At 35.1% G+C, this 19463-nt stretch overlaps 1 long non-coding RNA gene across 3 annotated transcripts in view; it reads left to right on the top strand.

The window, feature by feature from the left end:
- Positions 1–2680: 2680 nt before the first annotated feature.
- LOC137855983 (uncharacterized) overlaps positions 2681–19463 on the top strand; it is a 67372-nt gene continuing 50589 nt past the window's right edge. The window contains exon 1 of one of the 3 annotated variants that reach the window (XR_011096115.1): positions 2681–2753. This is a non-coding gene — a long non-coding RNA (uncharacterized lncRNA). The remainder of the gene's footprint in view (positions 2754–19463) is intronic. The other 2 variants (XR_011096116.1, XR_011096117.1) reach the window with 2 other exon arrangements.

Genomic DNA, 19463 nt, shown 5'->3' with positions numbered 1-19463 from the left:
CCTCACTGGCTGGGCAGCAGAAGAAGCAGAAAAGTTTCTGGTTCTGTGTAAACACTGCCCTTCATCAACTAAAACATGAGTTTTCTCATAAGAATTCCAAACCATGGCATCTTATGAGCATAAGCCTATTTGAAGAAAATTAACTCTATCCCTGCTGAAATTATGACACCTTAGCACAATGTTACTGCTTAAAGAGGGTGAGTGTATGAATTTACTTTACCTGTTGCATTATGGAGTAAGGTATTTATTTTTCAGTTTTTAACTCTGTAAAGCAATAAAGGTTCTTGGATTTATGGATGGAGGTTCTTCTCTATGTCTTTTGTTAATTTGACTATAGATTCTTTGTATATCTGAACACATTAAAGTCAATAAATGGCAATAAAAGGCAATGGCATTTTATGCAAAAACTATTAAGTTTATTTTTTAAAATGTCAGACAAACAAACAACCTCCTCCACACACAAAAACAGAATAACAGATGACCAAAATAAAACCCTCCCAAGTAAAACTTTCCTATACTGAAGATTAGTAGAGTGTAAGTTATTTCAGCAGTATGTATATTATTCCAGACACTAGCCATAACATTCTGGTCTGTAATAATTCATAATTCTTTGTCTTCCTCCTGAAAATACGCACCTTAGTGATGTGTTTATGCACAACATTAGTCCACTTGAAGGCATCAGAACTTACCACATGCATAAGGATGTGTTTATCTGCAAAATTAAAGCCCTAGACTGCAAACATTCACATCATCAAATACATACAAAAAATAACTATGTTGGTAGGCCAACTTATGTAATAGAATCATAGAATCATAGAATATCCTGAGTTGGAAGGGACCCTTAAGGATCATCAAGTCCAACTCTTGACACCGCACAGGTCTACCCAAGTTCAGACCATGTGACTAAGTGCACAGTCCAATCTCTTCTTAAATTCAGTCAGGCTCGGTGCAGTGACCACTTCCCTGGGGAGCCTGTTCCAGTGTGCAACCACTGGATAATAATAATAACTAAATTATTTTGCTTTTAAAAGTAATATTGCAAGCAAAATTTAAGCTAGAGAATGAATGTAACAAGCTCAGAAAAAAGCTACATACATTGCTGGAAAGTCAACGGAAGCATTTATATTTTGTATAGAGAATCAGACTACCTGCATTTGAGAGTATTGCACAAACTTTCAGGAGGATTCAGGAGGCAGATTTTCATACTTCATATTTTCATTAGTATTTCAACAATGTTTATGAGTCTCCTTCAGTTCATTTAACAATATTAAACTAGTGAGAGAAAACTGAAAGGACTGGACAGTTTGTCTGTACATTGATTTTTTCACTTTGGTGTTTATTACTGTGGAAGTATTCTAAGGTTTTTCCAGTGGTTAACCTTGTAGGAGGGTATAAGAAGTCCTTAGCATCATTTTCTAGTAAAGCAAACCATTTGACCTCAGAATCTGCACATTTATGTAAGAATTGCATTTTGTGGGTTCAGTTGAGAATGCACCTAAGACATTGGTAAATTAAAGATTAATCCCTTAGTTGAAGTGAAGAAGTGTTTCCTCACTGCCTGCAGGTGGGAGATGAATATGCTAATTGGGCAAGCCTCATGTTCCAGTGCTTTGCAGGTGAAAATGTAACTGGTGATAATTAAAGGCTAATTACCTTTAGCTAGCAATTGGGAACCAGGTGCTCTAAAGCAAAAGAGAAAAATTTTATTTCATGTTTGTAAGATATTGGGAGGGGAATGAGGAGGAACTATATTTGACTGTCTTTTTCTCTGCACTTGAATTTTTTGATTTTGGTGAAGTAGAGGACCAATATGAAATAGTAAAACATAACACAGTTTCTTGTAGATTTTGGGGTGTTGTTTTTATTTACTTTTATCACATTTTCCTCAAGAGATAACAAAACAGTTAAGCAGTGTTTCAGGAAACGTTTGGTCTTTTTACTTATTACCAATATTACCATCACAGCCAATGTAGCCTGTTACGAATCCTACTTTAAAAAGAGCTCCATCAGAGATACTCATTAAAGAAATCTCTTTTGAAAGTCTTTGTCAGTGATAAATTTCAAAGACACCCTTAATAGCGAACCTTCAGACTGATTTAGTATATTAGTTTCCTACTTTTTACCATGTTGCCTTTACTGTAGGGTGCATTAGCTTTTACAGTCAGTAATATTGATATCTCTTTGATATCTCTTGGTTCCAGAGAAGCTCAGTCTTTTACATTCAAGCTCCTTTCCTTTTTTACATGGTAGTCTGCTCACTATTGCAGGTACTGTTATGAAGATGTTTCTTTGTTAGACTAGGAGCCATATCATTTACCTGGGAATTAAACAGCTCTGCATCAGAAGGGTGTGAATCGATGCATTTTGACATATTTACCTTTTGGTAGTAAGTTTTGTGGACTTTACATTAACAGTGATTTTACAATTAAAAAAAATATAAATCTGTTTAGATAGCTTTATGTAAAAAATCACAGGTTTATCACAGGTTGAGTCTACATATCATTATAATTAATCACTTGGAATAACAGGTGATGAATTTAGAATTCCATTTCCTAAGTGAGCTTTGCTTTTCCCTGCAAGGTGACTGCAAGAGTTGCAGTCACACTGACCACAACAGGTGTCTACAATAAACATTTAGGTCTTACCATCACTCATTAGATCTTTACTTTTTAGGGTATTTGTAGAACCTGGATGGCTGTTACTGCCTTTTATAGAAAATCAAGTAGTTACTGAATTCCTGAAGTACTAACTAGGTAAACATCTGATTTATTTTTGCATTGTCTGTTTTTAAAATATGGTTTATTGTAGCTATCATATTTTATTGAATCTGATCTGGTAGATGTGTTCTGATCATGCTAAATTTAATACTGAAAGTACAAATAGGGGAAAGACCAGTGAAAAGGGTGTTTCACTTTTAAGTAGTAATTCAGAGGTTAGGTTCTTGTGGAACAGAGAGTGCAAGGGTTGCTCTGGGTTAAGAAAATCAGCTTTGAGCTAAAATAGAGAGGGAGATGCCTTGGATCTAATTTTCTATAGTTGTACCTTAAAATACAGTCTATCAGATTTTCTTTAAAAGCTCTTTCACTTTTTTTTTTTTTTTTTTTTTGCGTTTAAAAACAGAACACCCTCAAATACTCTATTTCTTTTAACTCTCCATGTTAAAACTTCTATTGGAAGATAAAGCCTGAGTATATATGTATTATAAAATAATGTATAACAATATAAAATCAGATATATTTTCATATGTATCTGACTGACTGGATCTGAGGACTGTCTAGCTACCAACTGGAGGCCTAAGTATATTTTTCAAAAGTAAATTATGTTTCCAGCTAGCTTGTCTTCATGCAAAAATGGAGACCCTTAGGGGCAACTAGGCAGGACAAATTTTGGCACCAAAAATCTGGGCAGGCAGGCCAACTAGTCTTCTTATGCTCTGCATTAAAAATGTCAACAGAATTGACATGCCCTTTTGAACTTTTTTGACTTTGCTACATCAGCATCTTTTGCAGAACAAATGTTCTACTCATGCATTTTTTTTTTTTTATTAGATCTAATTGCAATTCTAATTTCCATTAGAAAAAGATTGTATGTTCTTATAGCTGTATTTCTACATGAAGGGAATTACAATGAGTCTTTCATTTTTATGGGCAAGTATGTAAATAGAATGGTAAAATCCAATACTGTATAATTATATCGATCTCCAAGCCTGATGTGGTTTTGTTCCTGTAAGTCTCCCCTGAAATATTTAATTGAAAGGTGGAACAAAAAAATACTTTTAAAAGGTAGCACCATAAACACAAGTTTATATGCACTTATTAAATAAATCAGGGAAGCATTTGGTTTCCCTGTTTTTCAGACCAAGTGGGCCTCACAGGTTAAAGGACAAAGACAAACTACCATCTTTGTATTGAGAATTCCTTACCTCAATAAAATGCAATTTCTGCAAACTAATTATGAAGAAATAGGAAGAATTTCTTTACTGAAAGGGTTGTGAGCCATTGGAACGGGCTGCCCAGGGAGGTGGTGGAGTCACCATCCCTGGAAGTCTTCAAAAGACGTTTAGATGTAGAGCTTAGGGATATGGTTTAGTGGGGACTGTTAGTTTTAGGTCAGAGGTTGGACTCGATGATCTTGGAGGTCTCTTCCAACCTAGAAAATTCTGTGATTCTGTGATTCTGTGAAAGCATTTCGTGAAAACTTAGCTCTATGAAAACATTTCAGTGGCTTTGGACCTTCTGTATAAAATTTATCTTGTCCTAAAGATACTCTATTTTATTTGTTTGTTCTACCATCCTATTCTTCGAAACACTAATAAGAAGGAAAAGAATAGGTGTTTATTTCTCACTAACATTAAGTAAATAATAAGTCAAATAGCTATTCATCCAAAGTTTCTCAAAGGTGCTTTATATGAGATGAAAGTGAATTCCCCAAAGGTATTTTCCCAAAATACCTCAATTCCTGTGCAGTGCCTTTGCACCCACTGGACTGACAGGCAAGGATTTGTGTACAAATTACTTTCATTTTCTTCTTTTCTTTCTATCCTTAGGAGAATGTGTAAGTTTTCATCTTGTTAATTGTTTTGCTTTATGATAGGCTTACTGGAATTTCTGTTTCAGGAAGATACCTGGTTGGCTTAAATAATCTTTTGTATTTAATTGTACGTTAGCTTACTTTATTTTATTATCTCTCTCTCCTTCCCACTCCACCTTTCTTGCAGAATACTCATAACTGATGTGTGCAGCTAACAAAATTCAAAAATTTTCGTAGAATAAATCTAGTGTTAAAATATACTTAATAGTATAGAACCTAATAAATTGTTGGTTTTATTTTACCAGCTTATATTAAAATAATAAATCTGGATAGAAAGATTTCTTGTTCTTCTGATATATATGTCCTTGAACTTCTCAGATATTGAAAAACTAGTTTATCACGTTTCAGTAAGTTCCTTATGTACTTGTTGTCCTAGTGATAACTTAATTTTCTCAGTGAAGTGCTCGAAAATGCAACATCTCACAAAATAAATTATAACAAATAGGAAGCAATAGGGAAGACTTTTTTTTTTTTTCAAAAATGTTTTTATTATTATTTCTGCTTGAAAAGATACTTTTTTGTGTATGTGTGTGTGCACGTGCGTGGTTTTGATTGCTTGCTTTTATCCCTATGGAAAAAAGGAAAGGGAGAAACAGACTCTGGTAGTTTAGTAGGTATCTCATAGACCTCAATAGAATTGGTTAAAAACAGAAAGAAGTGGCTAGAGTAAAGGAAGAGTTGCTGATAATATAATTTTGTTATTCTCTGAAAAACATTTAGCAAAAATTTTCAAACAGATTTCTACAATGAATGCAATTTCAAAATAAGCCCTGTAGGCAACTGAAACAGCAATGTTTTTTCAGTCTCTGTCCTATCTGTGTAGCCTGCTAAGAAACTAAAATGAGATTGTATCTCCTATCTCCAAGAAGCCACCTATAGGTAATATGGCTGAATATAGATGCAATTTTGAAAGCTAGTGTGGGCTGTACATTTAGCATTTTCTGTCTAGAATTTCTACATGTAAGTTGTGTAGGTGTGTGCAGGAGAGAGAGAAATACCTTGATTAATACTTGAAGGAGGAAACGTAGCCTCAAAGCACAATATGTTTTCTAGTTTATTGTTATTCTAGATTATTAGGTTATTATTATTATTGATTATTTTTTTACGTTTTTAATAATTCTTAGGAACACTACACATTTTGACATTAAGACAAAAAGGCAGTTAATTCTTCCTCTACTTTTTTTTTTTTTTTAAATATATATAAGTTGCCTTATACTTGTTGATGTTGAGAAGAGTCAAAAACCACAATAAATTACTTATTACGGTAGATGAAACGGTGAAGGCCTCATCAGTCAGCGGGTGGTGAGCAATTGCATTGTGCATCACTTGTTTGTACACATTATTAGTAGTAGTACTATTATCACCATTGTATTATTATTATTGTTGTTATTATTATTATTTTACTGTCTTATTAAACTGTCTTTATCTCAACTCACAGGCTTCACTTTCCATTTCTCTCCCCTGTCCCAGAGAGGTAGGAGGGAAGGGTGAATGGCTGTGTGGTGTTTAGCTGCCAGCCGGGTTAAACCACAACAAGGGGGAAGGGGCTAAAGTTGTGCCAGGGCTGGTTTAGGTTGGATATTAGGAAGAACTTCTTTACTGAGAGGGTTGTGAGGCATTGGAATGGGCTTCCCAGGGAGGTGGTTGAGTCACCATCCCTGGAGGTCTTTAAAAGACAGTTAGATGTTGAACTTAGCGATATGTTGTAGTGGAGGACTTGTTGGTGTTAGGTCAGAGGTTGGATTCAATGATCCTGAGGTCTCTTCCAACCTAGACAATTCTGTGTTTCTGAGATACACTTTTCACTGGGAAGAGAATGTGGTTTCTGAATGGAGATGAAGCTTTTGTTTAAAAAATATATATATATATCTGACTGCTTGTATGGGGCCTCTCTGCCCCATACACAATGGCTATAAAATAGGTGGGAATTCACCTTGTTTAATTAATGTTTTCTTCTTGGAAGATACCACTGTTTCTGAAAGAGTGTTTGTTTATTCAGAAGCATCTCTGAATGGTAGGTAGTAAAACAAACTCTCAAACTTAAATAATATTTTAAACCAAAAAAATATTTAGGGTGGAAATAGACCAGTTTTATTCTAGCTGAATGACTCTGACTCTAGAATGTTAGTAATACCTTTAATACAGGAATTCTCTCATAGTGCTTAAACAGATGCACCAATGTCTTCCTCTCTTGTCCCTTGATTAGCAGAGCTAGTATTTTTGCATTATGTGTTTGGAAAAGTATATTAATTGTCAAGTAATTTTGTGATGTATGTCTTCATTTTTTTCTTTGAAAGGGGACTTGAACTAGTACTAACAAAGAGGAGAGAGTTATGTTAACAGTAGCCTAATATTTCCCATAGATTGCTTTCTGTCAAGATTTGGGATTTCTTTTTGTGTCTTAACAAGGATTGGTGAGCTTCAGGCACAGAAAGTGTCTGGTGGTGGTGACGGCCTTTGAGGAGCTAGGGAGCTTGCAAGAGACTAATTATCTGAGGCATTTCGTTATTCCTGTTCATATGGTTGTCTCAGCTGACATCAGCTTTAACTATCTGATTTTCATTGAAGTGATGATTACAGCTAACTAAGTTGGATGCAGAAACCCAGAACATGCAGAGCTGCAGGTCTGCCTTTCTACCTACCATGTTGCATAAGAGAAGCTGTGAGCATCAGCTGTACTGCACAGGTGCAGAAAGGAGCAGCATCCACAAAAGTCAGAGGTTATCTGGGATAGAAACAAGTGTATTTGGTGATTTAGCAATTATCAGGGGTCACACAGTCTCAGAATGACAAGTGCCAGTTGCACCAACAGGGTCTGTGATCAATTATAGCAGTGCTGGTTTTGGTATCACTTCCCAGGCTGAAAGATGAGTGACAGGAGTATCTGCTAGGACTTTGTGTGTTTGTGCTTTTGTTGCATGAGTGGTTTGTTTATTGAAGATGAAAGTTTTAAAAGTTACTTGAAATATTTGGGTCTTGGTAGTCAGTAACATCTAGGGGAATTTCAGGTTTTCCAGCTATCTTACTGGACTTGTGCATCTTAAGTTAATATTATGTTCATAATGTTATAAGTTTTCCCTCTTAATTTCAGTGAAGTTGTGAAGAGGTAGAGTTATGCAAATCTTAGGGCATTTTTATTACACTAAGCAGAGATAATTACTGAAGTCTTCATGAAGTAATTATTAATAACACTGGAGGTTGCCAGAATGTTTAATAAGGAAATTTGATCTTTGAATTGGTTGTACAACCTAGACTTGTCTGTGTGTGTGTGTGTGTGTGTGTACAAGAAGGGAGTCTTCCATATTAATGAAGGTGGTTAGATTTTTGTTTTGGTATACACTTTTTTTTTTTTTCTTACAGTTTTTGAATACAAGCTCTAATGTCTGAGGGTCATCAGCTCTCTATTGCATTTTATTACTGCTGTATTATTTTATAATTCCAGGGTAACTGTCAAGCCCCCAAAACTGACATGCAGGGGAGGCTTCTGTCACAGATGTGTGATGAGAAAGGCAGGGATATTAAAGCCACTGAAAGTTGCCTGAATAAGGGTCCTGGGAATAAAACATCAAGACACAAAGTAGTTGTCCACCTCCCGGCTATTACATCAGGTAACGAGCTAGGATTGCTCTTGTATTTCCTTAATTTGAATTGACAAGAAAATTGCAACTTTCTTTTTGGTGGGTCTGAAGTGCATCAGTTTGGGATAGCTGGATATGAATTAATTAGAATCAAAATAAATAAGGGTACCAATCACAGTATTGTAATCTGCTATTTAGAAAACTTTTTTTTTTTTACAGTGTATTCCTCACTTATCTCTAAAATCAAGAAAAAGGATTTGTATTTAGAAAGGCATTCACAAGCTATTGTAATTCAGTCAGATGTTTCCTTATTGTTCTTTGAATTATTTCTGTTCTTTTGGTCTTGAGACAGCTCTCATGCTACTGATTCATCTGTGTTATTTCTGACTGACCTCACAAAGTGTTTTTTCTTTAGCTCAACAATTTTGTGTCAATTCAGGTAAGGCTATCTGAATAGTTCATATATAAATTAACTCTAGATCTGTGTCTCTTGGGGCATTCATTGCAGTTTTCACTGCCTATGAAGAATCATAAAAACTTTTGACATTAATGCAAATTTAAATTTAGTTGACTATGTAATAAATCACTTTTTTGGGTACTTTTATCCTTAGATCTCTATTGCATTCACGTTATAGCAGACATACATCTTGTTTTCTATTATTGCTTCTGCCTGATTTAGCTTGAACAAACCTTTTCATATGCACTTTCATATTAATATTCTTTTCTGGTGATCAGAATACTTGATCTGAGACAGGTGTTTATTATCATTGTCATTGATATATAGAAGGTCCCTTTTAAGATTTTTTCTGGTTACATTTTTTGTCTTCAAAACAGATGGCTTTGCATCTGTGTGTACTCTACATTTTGCATTTGGGAGCACTGCCTTGAAAGCAGCCCTGCCAGCTCTTCAGGGACAGGCCACATCTGCTTACTAGCACTATTTGCCCTAGTGAAATAGGATAAGGAACGTGTTTTAGTTCCCTCTTTCCCTCTCATGTGGCCACAAAAGGTAGGAATTCTAAATTTTGGACTAAGAATGAACCCTTCCCTGCAGTCTCTTAGGAGATCTCACCCTGATGATTCAGCAATGACAGTGAGGGCCCATTCACCTGTCAGATACTGCAACTGGGAAAATGTTTAGCAAATTGTTGTACCAGCTGATTAATGCCCCCAGCTCCAAGTGTCCTGGCCTGACTACACTGACTACACTTCTGCCCATCCTGTAACACCATGGCTTTTCCATCAGACAGGCTTCGCGACAGGTCTGCAGACTGGTCTGGCATATCTGTTCATGGGAATGAGCAGCCCAGCTGTATTCAGGGTCTGGCTTCTCTCTTTATATATGCAAAGGGCTCTTTGAAGAAGAAAAATGTTTCTAAATGTTTCTACAGCAGTGGCCATGCTCTGACCTGATGTATTTTTGATGGTCACTTTTTCAGTAAACCTGTTAATCAAGTGATGTTTGAGCCTCTAGTAAATCATGTTCAGTCCTTGTTTATAGAATAAATACCATTTACCTCATCCTGTCCTAGGCCAGAGGTAGCCGCAGAAGATAGTGGAGATCCATGACAAGCTTCTTAGAGCTTGAATTTCCTCTGCTGGTCACTTGAGTCCAACAAATAATATTTCTAGCAGGTTCTATACAGAAGTGTTTCATTATGTTGTCAGGCATGAAAATTGTATTGTGCTACTTACAAATGTTTTGAGAAGTGACAGCTTCTTGATTTATGTGTCTTTAAGATTCTAGCTGAAGCTGGTGATGATATGTGACACCAAATAGAAGAAAAGATTTTTCTCCTCAAGAGATTAAGAAGGAAAAGTATTCAAGTATTCTTTGGTGTTTCTCACAGTCAAAAATTAAGCTTTCCTATGGGCAATAAGAGAAGTGTTCTAAGACTGTGTAGAAAGCAACCTATTTTTTTATGATTCACCTTATTTAAGAGAAATGTTCCAGATGTACTTTGAAGTTTGTCTTAGTTTCTTTGAGTGTGTACATGGTTGTGTTAAAAAGAATGCTAACTGATGGCAGTGCTGCTGCCACTGCTAAAGTTCTGGGACCTAAATTCTTCCCAAAAAAGTTTCTACTACTTGAGGTGGGGGACACCAAACCTTTTATTCATGCTTGCTCTGAGTGTGTTGTCATGTTTCTGGGGTTGACTATAAGGGCAAAAAGGAATAATAACGCATTTTCTCTTTATTATTATGTAAAAGCATGAGGGTTTTTAAAGTATAAATTAGGCTATAAACTCACTATTTTCAATTATGAATATTTCAGTGATACCCTTCTGATATTCTACATTCTCTTCTTACTACACAACTTGTTTTGTAACTAAAACACTTCATGAATGTTTCTGCTGATAAATTTGTATCCCAGTATGATTAATATATACCTGAGAGTTTTCTATTTTTGTTCAATTTCAAACATGAGGAAATTATTGAGAAATGCAATTAGAAACTTATTTTTCTACTAACAGGAAAAGGCAGATCTCTGAAGTACTTTTTTCTCTGACAGTTTAGATATTTGAAGGATTGAATACTGAAGTTTTTGTGAAAATGTTTTTAATCACAGTATATTATTTCTCAAAACATAATGTGGATGGAACTTTAGACCTTTTTTGTCAGTGTTTCTTCATGAAATAGAATCTGATTAACCTGGACTGGGGGGGGAAACACACACACATCCAAAAAGTATGCAGTATGTAGAGTCACAGCTCTACTTTACTTCAAAGCTTGCAATTTCTTTACACTAAAGAGATGGTAAAACTGCAATAGCCTGATTAGTTTCTGAAGTGATTTTTTTTTCCTCTCTAATGCAAGATTCATGCAAGTAAACAGCAGATGTTAAGATTTTCAGATATTTAAGACATCAAAGTTTTCTTTCAGTAATATATACGGGAGATTTAAATAGATACCTCATTTTACAGTCAGCAGGAGATGTCTGAGAAACATTGCCGACAATGAAATAAATTTTTCCTAGTACAATCCAGTCAATATATTATCGTATGCCAATGATGTGAAAAGAATAAGATTGATATCTGAAAGCTCTTCTGGAGCAGAATCTAATCAATACCTAAACTTGAAGTTTTGTCTCTTGAGAATACATAGCATTTCCTCAAATTAACTGTATTAGTTACTAAAAGCGTATATATACATATCCTGACAAAAGCATTAAGATCTTAATGTTGAGAATAGACTCGTTTCTCCTCAATACGATATTAGTCTCTAATTCCCCAGTTTATCTCGTATTTTATGCCAGAACTGCCAATTTTAAATAAATGTATTTAATAAAGAGATCCAGACTTTTTAGAAACAAGTGGGAGAGTATCTACCCTGGTATTTTTTTTCTTCTGTAAGGTTAATTACCTATGCTGTTTAAAGTTTACTGTGAATTAGAGTATAGCTTATCTGAAGAATGCAGATCTCAGCTGCTTGTGTTTTCTTTGTTGTTCCTTAATGTATTTTTTCCCAAGCTGTATTTAAAGAGTGGGCCAGAAGGGCAGAAACAAACAGACATTTATTTCTGTGTTAGAACCTACTATTTGATCTCTTATTTTCCTTCAGTGGTGTATAGAGCTAGTTAAAACTCTTGCTGTTTAGAAGTGTGTCCCATTGATCTTTTGGAACAGCGCTAGTTTGGACCTTCAGTTCTCAGCCAGAGTTTGGCACCACGCTGGTCGCTTCTGTGCTGTGTAATGGATTTGTCACAGCAGTATTTATAAAGAATCTTTTCTTGAAAATAAAAAGACATCTTCACCTCCCAGATGGGAGGGGGACTGGGACGGGGGGATAAGGAGGGAGAAGTAGACTGTAAAAGACTGCCAGACTGCAGTAAGAAAAGTGGCAAAGTGGGAAGAAAACTTGTTAAATCTGGTGCTTATGTAACAGCAACTTCGCTAAATAGCAATATAAGACAAGATAAAGAGGAGCCTGGTAGTTCATGCTAGTTTGAAAATTAAAAACAAAACCCAAAAGTTCCAATGCATTCAAATACATAAGAAATCTTGAAAATGTTCTAAAGACTACATCTTTTTTCCAGCCTTCTTATCACCCATGTGTTTCCAGGCACTGCACTTTATTCCCTAAAGATGCTGTTTGACAGAGGTTCTAGCTTATTGGGTGTGGGGAAAATACATATGTTGATAAACTATTGCTGCACTTTTTAAAAGTTGTTTCACAACTGGCGGAATTTCTGTTTAAATGCCTAGTTTCTAGCTTTTCTATAAGAATACATTTACACTGTTGCTCTTCTCAAACATGCGAGGATAATTATAATTGTAAATAAGAATTACATAATTAAAATACAAATTAGCATAGAAATAAAATTAGTACTCATTTGAATGCTTTCATTTCTACTCTATAATAGATGATGGATTAATTTCCACTCGCTCCTTTTAAATACCTTTGAGCAAAAGCAATGATTTCACTGTTTTAAATCTGAACTACCTGCACCAATTTATTTCTTGTTCTTATTTAATTGCTGCCACAATGCAAACTATCCAGATGATCTTGTCCTTAAACTTTATTTCCAAAGGAAAAAAAATAAGTAAAACTTTTGCAATTTCTTTAGTCTATTCTTTGTTTGTTTGATGCAAGAAAAGAGATTTTTTAGATTCTGAAATTTCCATTTACTAACAGAGTGCATTAATCCTCACCTCTTGCTAATGAAAGATTTCAGGTCAAATATCAGGTAAAAGCTAGTCAGTCTAACTTTAATCTATCAAAAACTGTATTTAATCTTGAAAGTCTTTGTGCTTACAGTGAGTTTTGTGCTCAGTTTTACTATTCACAAAGCCATTACATCACAAAATGGCACTGCTGAGGCAACAGGTGAGCATATTTATCCCAGAGACAACAGACTCAAGATGCTCCTGCCCAAAGAGCAACAGAAAATTTGGGAAGGTCCTGGGGTCACTAAGAATCTTCTTTAAGCTGTAGTCAGGTAAAAGAGTTGGAAGAACTTTCACATTCCTCCAGGCCTATTTAGGCTCTGTTAGCAGTACTACCACACTAAGCTCAAAAATTCACCTGAAGGATTTGAGACTTTTTAATCTCAAATCTACTACTCAAGAATGCCCATAAGCATTGTGCAATTATTTTTTGAAGTTCCTCAGTCCTAACATGTTTGTAATGTGGAAAGTCCAAGGGAGAAGTTCTTTCCCCTGTCCTCCCGCCCTCCCCCTCTTTCTTTTTTTTTTTTTCCTTAAACAGGGGCTTGGGTTCTTGACAGCGTAATTTTCAGTGGAGCATTTTATTTTTTCTTGAAACCTCATATAGGGATACAGGGTATATTTTGGTCCTCTGGTTACATATGTTTCAAAGGACACTCATTCCTACAGAATGGACTGATCATTCTGGTTACTGTCACTACATGGTTTTTCCAGAACAGTGAGAAGTCCAATAAAATATATATCAACATTATCTCAAAGGCATCTTGATACATCCTATTTCCAAGATAGTTCAGTGGTAACTACTTCTATCTAACCTAGGACAAGCTTTCCAAGGCACAGAGTATAGCATGCTTTTTCAACTAGTAATTGTTTCAGTATTTGTTAGATATTTTCTGCATCCAGGAAAATGCTTTACTACCTAAATAATATTTATCCCAAGTAATCTGAAGTGATGAATACCGAATGAGCACTGCAATATAGAAGTTGCATTTACTCGGTGTGCTTCAGGCAATGGTGAGGTTGTGAAAAAATTACTATGTCCTTATGTCTGATGGCTTTAAGATTTTGCATAAATTATTATAAATTATTCTTATGGACTTGCAATTGTAAATACATGTATATATTAAACTGATTGCAATCAAGCTTGCTTAAAATATTAGCCTTCAGTATTTCAGTACTGTTTAATGAAACAGTAACTGATTCCAAAGTTACTGTATTGATAGTCATATGCTGTATTTACAGCAAGCTATTTTTATTGCATTATGAAAAGCCTGTAAGAAGCACTTGAATTTGTGATTTTTTTTTATTATTATTATTTTTTTTTATTCCTTTGGAGTCTTGAGAAGCTTTAGTGCTAATGATTGTCTGTGGTATCTTATTATTTAAACAAGAGCAAACTGCTAGTGCAAATTGCCAGTGGTGTGGAAACCAGCACAACTAAGATGAAGACACATTTTTTTTCTAACATAAAATGTTGCTTTATCTAAGAATTTGTGTATTTTTTTTTTAAGTTGTTCAGTCTCTTTTGGTCTGTTTTTCATGGGGAAACTTTGAAAATTCTGCCTTCAGTCGGACAGACAGATATAATAAAATTGAAAGCAGATGACAAGTATATTCAAATCAGATATTAGATGTTCCTAAAAGCAAAATAAAATTAAAATGAGGTCATTCAACTGGCAAAGCTAACCAAGTGTTTTGGTTGATTGGCCATCACTGGTAATTTTTAAATCAAGTTCAGATGCTTTTTCTAAATGAGGTAGTCTGATTCAAATGGAATCAAATCAGAAAAGTCATATGACCTGTGTTATGCAAAAAGATGAATTAGATGAGTACACTGAGTACCTCCAGTCCTCTAATTTATGGAAATGAAAAATAATTCATTCCAGCCTGACAATGATGCCAACCATCACAGCAGTTTCTTTGGCATGGAATAAGAAAAATCAGATCACTTCCTTGCTCTAAAAACAAACAAACAAAACACAACAAAACAGACTTAAACAGGCAATGTGTCCAGCTATAATGTGTTCTAATTCCAGAACACACAGTGTTGGTCTACATCCGTGATAGTGGCACCATCATAACCACTGCATGTGGATTAGCATCATTTTGACAAAATTTTCTATGTGCTAGTGTAAAACATTAACAGAATATTGCTTTGGTTGAATCTGGTCATGCTAGTCTGCCCTGATGACTCACAAGGTAACAAAAAAGACATATCAAAATCTTTTTTTTTTTTTTTTTAATAGGTTTATAATTCCAAAGTTGGCTTGACCACTGGAGGCATTTAGGTTGCTTCATCATAGACATAAACGCTTAGTAAAGAATTGATGGTGATATTGCAGTTCTTGGTTTGTGTGTTTTCTTGTTACGTGTGTGTATGTGATTTTTTGTTGTTGTTTTTTAGAAGGATCATTATCTTTTCAATGCCAAGAATGTGGGGATTCATTATCTATAGATAGAAATCTTAGATATCTGATTTAAACTTGAATAGATATGTCATATCAAGACCAAGAGTTCACCCATCAATATATAGAATTGAGGTGGAGGAAAAAAAAAAACACAACACAGTTCTCTCTAGCTTGAGAGAGGGGGAGTTGAATATAATCAAACAACTGCAAAGGACGCTTAATTCCTTTCATTCCTCAATGTAGCCTTAAAAAAAAAAAAAAAAAATACCTATAGGAGTTTCTGCAACTTGAAGAAAAATGGTTAATAAAAATATAATAAAAGCTTTTAAAAGAAATTAAAACGCTTTCTTCAAAATACTGATCATTAGAAATGCTAAGCAAAAAGGTAATGTAGATAGTTTTTTCCCCTTTCCCTTGCAATATTTGTAAGGCAGCTATGAACGGAGACAGTGGAAAGAGGCATGTCTTGAGGTACTACTTACTGCTCATAATAAAGAATTAGTCTTATCAGCTTGAAAGAATGAAAGTAGGTGTAGATTTCAGAGAAATGGCACAGGTTTCTGCCTCTGTTGCATCACTGCAGCAAAACTCATGTCATGAAGCTTTTACTCTATATGGTCATTATAGCTGACTCCTTTACCACTTTCTTGTACTTTCATAGTTATGAAACCATTCAACATAGGCTTTGAGTAATTGCATAAATGTTAAACAAGCAAGGTAGGTTTTTTTTGGTAAATTATTTATCCTGTATTCCTCTGGAAGAGGAAAATAAACAATTTCTATACATCTAAATGAAGATGCTACTTGTCTATAAACTGACACTGTCTCAGCCACTGAGAGGACTGAGTGGGGTATAGTATCAGTTCAAAATGAAAAGCTATAACAGTGAGAAGAAATTGCATGAATTTCATTGTCATGAATATAGCACTACAACACTTAGCAACGTTCATATTTCTGATAGGGAAAAATGTTTTATCTCATCTGTTTTTAAGTCAGTTACTTTTTTCCAAGCTAGATTTTTTTTTCCCCTTTTCTCTCTCCACTTCCTCGGCCTTGCAACACACCACCAAAAAAGAGGAAAAAAAATACATTCAAGCCAGGGTAAAATCCCTGTCTAGGCATATCTGTTAGGACTTATTACAACAGAATACAGATAAAATATAATATAAGTCATCTATTTGAATTGCTCTGAAATACGGAGCTCTCACAAGAGAGCAAGATAGACTTGTATTCCAGTATTTTGATTAACTGAGCAAGAAGTTCCTCATAAAGTAATAACCCCCCCCCCCACCTGCCGTTTGTTTAATTTTCCTGTGGCTTCCAGAAAGTATGCCCATGTAGCCATACCTTGAGTGCAGGGCGTAACTTGCTTTGTGGTCTTTGTGGGTGAAATCTTGCAGCAGACTAGAAGTGGTAGTTGGTTTAGCGTGGCCAAAAATCTGAGAACGTCCCAGATGGTCTCATGTATGGATGTGTAGTAATTTACTGCATGATACCTACTACCTCTGGGGGAAACAACACTGAAAACAGCTTTCTAAAAAAAAGATGAGTAGTCTCAATAGGTGTGAACCTAGCCTAAAAACATATGGGCAAACAGGATAGCCAAGGAACTTTGTAGCCTGCTGTTTTTCATGTGGAGTGGGTGACTCAAAGGGATGTGCAACAGCTGGTGAGCTTTATCCTTTTGCATCTCCCTACCAGACAGCATCAAATCACATCCAGATACTGACAGAAATTCTAGAAGGGGGAAAAAAAAAAAAAAAAGGATAAGAAGCATCTGTCTGAGGCTCAAGTCTGCAGTACAGGAAAGCATTATTTAAGCATACTGTAAAACTCAGAAGGCACTCTGTTTTAACGAGAAAAACAAGTGGTGTGTTTACCTGTGAAAATATGTGGAAGAATTGAAGGAGGATTAAGAGATGTAGTAGGGGAAAAATAGTTTGGATTGCAAGAAAGGACGAAGGATGGGAGTGGGAGGGGGGGTGGGGAAAGGGAGAAGAATCTGCTTAGTAGAACAAACAGTAGAAGAAATTAGAGGTAGGTATCATCTGTCTGATCCCCATCTTTTTGTATTTTTACTCTGGATAATGTATAATGTTGTCCCCTGATGTGTTTAGGCCACACACCACACTACTGCCTAAAAAGGACCTAGAAGTGTATGTTCTAAAAGTGCTTTGCCTGAGGTAAAGTCTTCATGCATGTCACAAGCTTGCTCTCTGTCATAGCACTCAGGGTATTATCAGGGTATTGAGTATTATCTCGTGGAAGTAAAGAGACTTCTGTTAACTGTTGCATGGGTGTGTATTCATCCTCAGGATATGTTCTTATTTGGCAGAGAACATAGTTTCCAATCTCAGATTTAAAACACTATACTCACTCAAAACAACAACAGGAAAAAAAAAAAAAAAAAAGAAAAATCCACAGGACAATACAATTATCCTTGTAAGATGTGAGGTTCTGGCAAATCTACAAGCAGGACTGCATTAGAGAGCCAAACTGAGAATAACTTGAATTGCAAGGTCTTAAAGTTCTAAATTTCTGCTCTGAAATGCTGACTTGAGCAACATCTGGCTAATATGTCTCAGTCCTTAGATGAAAGATGACAAGCTACCACATTATTCTGCTCTATTTTTATTTTACTTAGTTGTTTCTTGAATGTTCTTTATTTCATGTGTTATGAGATGCTGCCAACAAAAGCAATAGCTTTGTAAATTCTGTATTTCTCAATGAATATGTAGAATTAGTGGATTTTTTTTTTGGTTTGTGCACTTTGTACTTTTTTAAACATTTTTTTGGTCATTGTTGCTATCTTGTTTTTATTTTCTGACAACTTTCAATAAATTTTATTCTACCCTAGTTTGTTAGTTTTAATTTACAACTTCTGGATTTCCAGTGTCAGAACTGGTATCCACAGAAAAAGTCTTGTTAGTGAATGCTAACTGCATCAGAACAGATTTCATTTCTTCTAGGATGTATGCCTCAATGTTTCCTTTCTAATACATGAGTTTATTTTGGAGAGTAACAGATTTATTCAAAGTTCCTACATGTAATGCAAGAAGAAAAAAGGCTTAAAACTACTCTTTTTATGACTGATTGTTAATGATCTCAGCTGAAATCAGAATTGGTATGTATATTTATTATTAAGTTTAATATGCTTGTGCTCAAACCCAATGTTCTACATATAACACAATAAAGAAGAAAAAAGTTATACTTAGCATGAGCTATTGTTGATGACAGTAATGAAATGAAAATCAGTAGCTATATTATATCTTTGGAGGCTAATAATTACTGCTCATTCTGTAAAGTAGTTGAGATTTTTTTGTATTTTTTTTTTTCTTGCTGTTTGTTTTTTACTAGCATTTTTTTGAGGACCTTCATCTACACCCAGTCTGAATACAGGCACATAATGCCTATTTATGCACCTATCTGCCTAGCAGATAGGCATAAAATGGAGCACCATATCACGAGTAATTTGTACCCACAAGTAAATTTGGATGCCAAAATTGCATTTGAGAGTTTGTAAGCTGTTTTTCTTTAAAAATAAAGTTTACTTTTCTTTAAGTGCAATTATAATTGTGCCTCCAAGCATGTGTATGTTGCTGGTTTTGTTCTGGAAAACTCCAAGAATAAACCAACTCCTCTATTTTACAAAAGTATGTGAAGTTACATTTGAATTAAGCCCTATATAAACCTAATTTATCTTGGCTCCTATTGGTATAGTGCAAAGAACCACAGCAAACTCCAAGGCTCTGAAAAGAGACCAGTCCTTGTCTATGAAATTCTTATCAGTGACAGGGGTTGCAGTGGTTGATTCTGGCTGAGAGTATGGAAGATTTATTCATAATTGTACTCTGTTCCTTTTAACAAGGCTTTTTCATCATCTACAAGCAGGAAAGGTTAAGTAATGCTCTTGCTTTGAGATCTTTTCTTATAATGTAATATAATTTTCCACAAATATTTTCTATCAGCATTTTTTTCCTAGTGTAATTTTTCTGTAATGGTTTCAGTGCTTTGTTGTAAATACTGTGTCAGTCCCATTCCACCCTCCCCACCCCCAAATTAAGGTTTCAGGATTTCTGTATTTAATAAGTTTGGCAAGTAGCAAAAGACAAAACTAAACACTTCCAAGTTAAGGGACAGAGTTGTATTACATAGGGTAAAACCAGACCTGGTAGATGAATCTCATCTTCTCCCAGTCTTATTGATCAATGTAGGAAAAA

Source organism: Anas acuta, chromosome 4 (assembly GCF_963932015.1).
Source record: "Anas acuta chromosome 4, bAnaAcu1.1, whole genome shotgun sequence".
Lineage (NCBI taxonomy): Eukaryota > Metazoa > Chordata > Aves > Anseriformes > Anatidae > Anas > Anas acuta.
Note: the sequence above shows the minus strand (reverse complement) of the source record. Positions and strands in the feature narration are given on the sequence as shown.